Raw genomic sequence first — 6,000 nt, 5'->3', positions numbered from 1 at the left:
CTGTTGAGCAACAGGAACATGAGAAGGCTGCTGACGGTGCACAGTGCTTCGTCCCTTGGACAAAAGTCAAAAAATCAACTTTCATATTCGAAAGAATCAAGTAGGCCATGATGTTGACATATGTTTTGAGCGTGTAATACAGATACTAGAAAGTTCGTGCGCTTGCGAAACAAACCAAAACACCAGGTGTTGACAAGTTGTTTCATCGTTATTTATAATTCATTGTTTTTGTGTCAATCAAATCCCTTTTTAATTCGCCTTATTCTCATACTAATCCCTTTTTTAAAGTAAAAGCCGTTAAGGATCGTGTTGAAACTAGTGAATAGGAGTCATTCCGCTTAATTTTCTGTGATATATTTTAAAAATTGTAGAAAAAGATGCATCTGAACAATAAGCTCTTTAATACAAAAGAAAATTAAAACTCCTATCATCTTCTAGCCCATACAAAAAAGTACCTCAAAGTACCTTTCTGAAATCCACTTTAAAATAAAATTTGAAGTATTTTTCAAATTCTGAAAGTGATTCCAGCTGCATATGTTTGCCGATTGTATGTCATTTTATGATTTTTAGGTTATGCTGCCACAATCATCAATAAAGATTAGTTCAAGCAATGGTATTCTGCCAATCCACGTATACGAAAAATCATGTTGTGGATTTCATGTACGGTTGTTATAGCACTGATTCTTTCTCCCAGATATTTGAAAACAAGCTAAATACGTTTAGTAAATTTTATTTCTGCAAAATACACCAAAAATGGGCCAAATGTAGAAGATCATACGATATTTTTGTGAAGCAAAACTCCGACTGATTAGCAAAGCCAGTTTTGCTTCCGCGCAAACAGAAAATTGACGATGCAGAGTTTTCCAATTCGGCTGTAAAGGCTGGCATGGGAAGGCCTTTCATACCGTTCGATGAATGTTCATGAAAAAACTTTATATATCTTATCAACAATAATGAACCTGAAGAGCTCGCGTTCGTAGCCTATGTATCATGTAAGGTACCGCGGGGCAAGTGGGAACGAAAAAAACGATAGTTCAAACAAATTGTTCAATCAAATTTTCAAATGTCAATATTTTTCAAATCCAACAACACAATCACGATTTGGCAACATATTTGCTGGTGTGTGCATGAAACTAATCGAATAATTTCAAAATTGTGAAAACCTTGGAAGAAAGTTTTAGAATGAGCCATTGGACGCAGTTACTTCACTAAACGGGGCAAGTGGGACACATCCAGTTTTATGCGTCAATCCACATCAGTAAGTCAACCATTACAATAATAGGATTGATAATTCATAGATTTTTAATTTTAAGTACATATTTGATGTACATAAGGGATCAACCATAAAATACGTTAAGTTTTAGGAAGAAACCCTTTATTTAATAGTATGTCACCTCACATTTAATATTAACTGAAAATTCCTCAATAAAAGCGTAAAGAGGAATCAAACATGTTCAAAATATATCATTTATAAGTTGTTTATTAAAATGTAGAACATAAACAATCAATAATTGACGAAATTATAAATATGTTTTGTTATTATTTATATGCATGGCAGAAAACCACCTGATGGGGTGGAATTGTTTTCCATCTCTACTTAATTTGGTAGAAATAACAAATAAAGTTTAAATAAAATAGAAAAGTAATCGTTCTCATGATGCATTTCAAATTTCAGCTGTGTGTTTGTTCAATTTTGAAGTCCTATTTCAAAAATTAAAAATAAATTTAAAAATAAAGAATCATAACACTTTTCTTCTCCCTCCTATGCAATTACGTAATTTTAGGTTGATCTTTTTTGATAAAAATCATTTGTTTGAATGTTTAAGTGCTACTCTCTAGGAGAATGTATGAAACGTGTACGTAAACTTTTGATTCTGGTTTTTGTTTTGATAGGTCCCACTTACCCCAGGTACAAATATATTCTGGGGTAAGATAGACCATCGAAAATTTCATATTAAATGAAAACAAAATACTGGTTTATCGTTAGCAGCTTGTAATAATACTCAAAATTATAGCATACTGATGGAAATTCGATTTATAACACATTTATTTTTTGCGAGTCAATGCAAGACGTGGAACGTGTCACAATTTGTCATGCAAGTTGAAAATGGCGCTGAACTGACAACTGTTACATGAACCACATGGTAATAAAAATAACATATGTTTAGTACTAAATACATTCCTTGTCATTGTATCTTCAACTTTCTAGAAGAATATCCCCATGAAAAACTTTTCCTAGTTGAGCTATGACGAAAAGCCCCACTTACCCCGTATTCTCACTTGCCCCGCGGTACCTTATCAACTTATTTCTAATAATCATCAAACAGAAACCCACGACATTTCAACTTTCTTTGTATAAAAGAAGATAATGTTTCGATTGATATGTTTTTGGATGATTAATAGATGGTAAATGAATTGTATCTTCTTCTTCTATATAAATAAAAATGGAATGGTGTTTGTATGTCACGAAATGGCTTACGAACGTGTCATCGGATTTAAATGATTCTTTCTTAGTTTTGTTTGTCAAGGGTTCCGACGTGTTTGTGTGTATAAAAATCCCAGGATATTCACCGGGAAAGTTGAAAAAACAAGCGCGAACTAAACTGTCATTTTATATGGGACGGTCAAAAGCGTTTTTCAACAGCCTACTTGATGGCAAGACGAAGTTTGCCGGGACCACTAGTTGCTAATAAAAATTGATTGTATACAACCTTTTTTATTGGGTTTGATTTTAGACGTTGGAATAATCCGTGCTTTAATATGTTTATAAAAATTTGGTTATTGAGACACTTTTACATTTACGCATACCACATACATCGTTTATGCAAACAACTCAAGTACTTTTTCATGCGTTTTATTTTAAACATTTATTCAAAATCGAGCACTGTTCTATGGTGTCAAATGTAAAACGTGGCGTATAAGCCACTTATGCCATTACTGATGTAATATGTGTCATTTATGCCAATAATGAGATTTTTTGTGTATAACGACTTTCTCCTCAACTTCGTAGGGCAAAACCGCATAAAACATCCAGTTCTGACTTTTGTCCCCAAGTGCCATACGTTCGAAGCACTGTGCGGTGCCTTCGTGCTATAGCTCGCTTTCTCTTTGTTCCTGTTTGTAAAACATTATATTCTTCACCCGCCTCAGAGTCAGAGCCTTGGTCATCATCAGGCAGGGTAGTAAAGAGGTTGTTACTAGCGATAGAGTGGGCTGGTGGAACAACAGTCGGTGCGATCTTCTTTAGCATTTCTGCGCAAGATTGCTTTGACCGTTGTTTTAGAGAGCGTATCTGATGTTTCTCCCGCTCTATAAACTTCGGGCATGCAGTGAGCTCATGTGGAGCTTGACCACAGCATGAACACTTGGGATCAGAACTGCAGGCACCCTGCACATGTAGCTCACCACATTTTGCGCACCGTGGTTTGTTACAGCAGAAAGGTGATGTATGACCATTTGCTGGCACTTATCACAGTGCATAACCGTCGGCTTATAGAGGCGAACGGGCAACCGAAGTTTCCCGATCACCATGAGAGAAAGTTACACAAAACGAATTCGACGGCTGTTTTGTGCCATAAGGAGCCACCTGGTTCATTTGTCTGGCATCAAGTATGGCGACCGGAGGGACGGCACGGTTTTTAAATCCTCCAACACCAGATTTGATGTCAGCGCAACTCAAAAACGGTTCGGTGACCACTCCTGCGATCTCAATTTCTCGACTTGGAAGGTATACTCTGTACTCCATCGAGAAGAGATCGTAGGCAACAATCTTATTGGCCTGTTCACGATCACTAACCATGACACGCAATTTGTCACGACTAGGAGCATCTACTGATTCGATGCCCCGAAACGACTTTGCCAGATCTTTTTCTATTTGCAATTTGTTCAATGGTTTGCCTTTGGGCCGAAAGAAAACCAGAAAGGGACCCTTAGATCCGGGTGGATAGGCTTTTAGGCGGGGGGTCGCTTCCTTAACAGTACCAGAAGAGGAGGAGGGCACCAGGGATTGGTTTACATTACGCGTATTGGAGGAGGTATCCATCGGCACTTGCGCACTGGTCAAATATTCATATGACGGAGATTCAATCGATTCACCATCTTCCGAGGGGATAGAGCTAGATGAACCGTTTTTACGGGATGCATATCCTTGCGGGGTGATAGGGAGGGTGGGTGAGACTTCGTTAGTCTCCATTTCCGTGATATTCTGCGGAATCGAGGTTAGAACGACATTTGACCGGATTGGATTTGATTCATCATCCGAGGATATTTCGTATTGCGACGAACCCCCGCCTTTATCGTTTGGTTCCATTGTGGGGTGAGACTACCCCACCAGGAAAAATTCAAAATCGTATGTGCAATCAATTTTTAGCACCCTGCTAGATTAGATTTTGAACAATATTTGCACTTAACAATAATAATAAAAAGGAAATAAATAACAACTTATTGTAAATTTAAAAGTTCGGTTAAGTTCGTTTGCACTTCAGGTGAATCAATCACCTCAACAAAAAAAAAAAATTGATCAAAAAAAAATAATAATAATAATAATACTGAGGTAGACAAATTTACCTTTAGGTAAATTAATCACTAATATTAGAAAAAAAAAAAAGAAAAGAAAAAAAATATTTACAAAAAAAAAATCAGTAAGAAAAATAATTAACGCAAAAGGGCAACTACACACTGGTAGGTGAGTTGATCACAGACAAAAGAGATCGGCAGAACGAAATAAATACCTATTCATCCAATGTAACCGACTGGCTTCTCTGCACTGCTGTTTTTTTTCGTAAACACGTGCAGATCCGCAGATGAATGTATTGTCCGGGACTTGCTGTTCGAAGCGATAGGCACCCGGTAGGCAGCACAACAACTTGATGATTTCAGGCCTCTTTTGTGCTGCTGTTGCTGGTGCTGATAATGATGATGATGGCAATGATGGGGATGGCACAATGTTGCGATGAATGGCCTTCGGTAAAGCTGGACAGTCCAACCAATAGGCTAGGCTAAAGGCTGGCTGCTTCCGTGATCCGAAACGCGGATGATCGGTTCTTTCTACTGGAAAGAGTAACGCCGTAAAAACCACGCAACGCGAGGGGAAAAAACGGTTCACTTCGCAGTAAAAGCAATTTGCTTTGAACGATAAAGGGACTGCGCAAAACACAACCGATGCTGGCTAGCGTTCGGAAAGGAATGAGCGAGCTGCAAGCCTTAGATCTTAAGAATTGAATCTGTTAGGTTTAAGTACACAAAGAACTCCGAATTTTAATGAAATACTTCATGGTGGCCGGTATGTTGCGTCCACCGCAATAGAATGCGCGATGAAATCCAAAACAAAATTAGTTGAAACATTACACCATTACCGGCGTCAGATCTCATGCTCAACACTCACACTCAATATCTCTCTAAGAGTACTCCTCAGCATCCCATCGATCGGTCAATTGCATAACGATCAGACTCAAGCATTTAATATCGTACTTTCTTCCCGTCCGGTACAATACACGCCGTTGTTAACAGTGACGAAGTGCAGTTCAATTTTTGTCCCAACCGAAAACCCACAGTGCAGTGATTCTCCCCCCGTGAACCAGTGACCGAACTCGGATTGTTTCGCCCCGCCGTTGTAAGCGTAGAGATCGTCGAAGAGGATTCCCTTTCGTGAACACCTGGGTTAATTCATCTCGGGAAACTTTCAGGGTAGACTTGCAAGATCACATTGAAGAATTTTCTTACGAAACATTACTAAAGGACCTATGTACATATGAGAGATTCTCTCCTCTCTCGCTCTTATTCGATTATAGCAGTGGAATAGTAAAGCTTTTGGGAAGTTTTTCACTACAGATCGAAAGGCAATTTCCTTGACTAGCGTTTCATACAAAAAACGCAACAGAAGAGGTTAAAGTGACTCAGTTATTGATCAAAGAGAAAGTAAACAAAGAGAGCCTCTCATTTGTACATAGGTCCTTTAGTAATGTTTCGCGAGACTTGTGTATTCTTGGAAAAATTTCCAAA

The sequence above is a fragment of the Aedes aegypti genome, chromosome 1, assembly GCF_002204515.2.
Source record: "Aedes aegypti strain LVP_AGWG chromosome 1, AaegL5.0 Primary Assembly, whole genome shotgun sequence".
Classification (NCBI taxonomy): domain Eukaryota; kingdom Metazoa; phylum Arthropoda; class Insecta; order Diptera; family Culicidae; genus Aedes; species Aedes aegypti.
The sequence above is the reverse complement of the archived record's forward strand: the minus strand, read 5'-3'. Positions refer to the sequence as shown.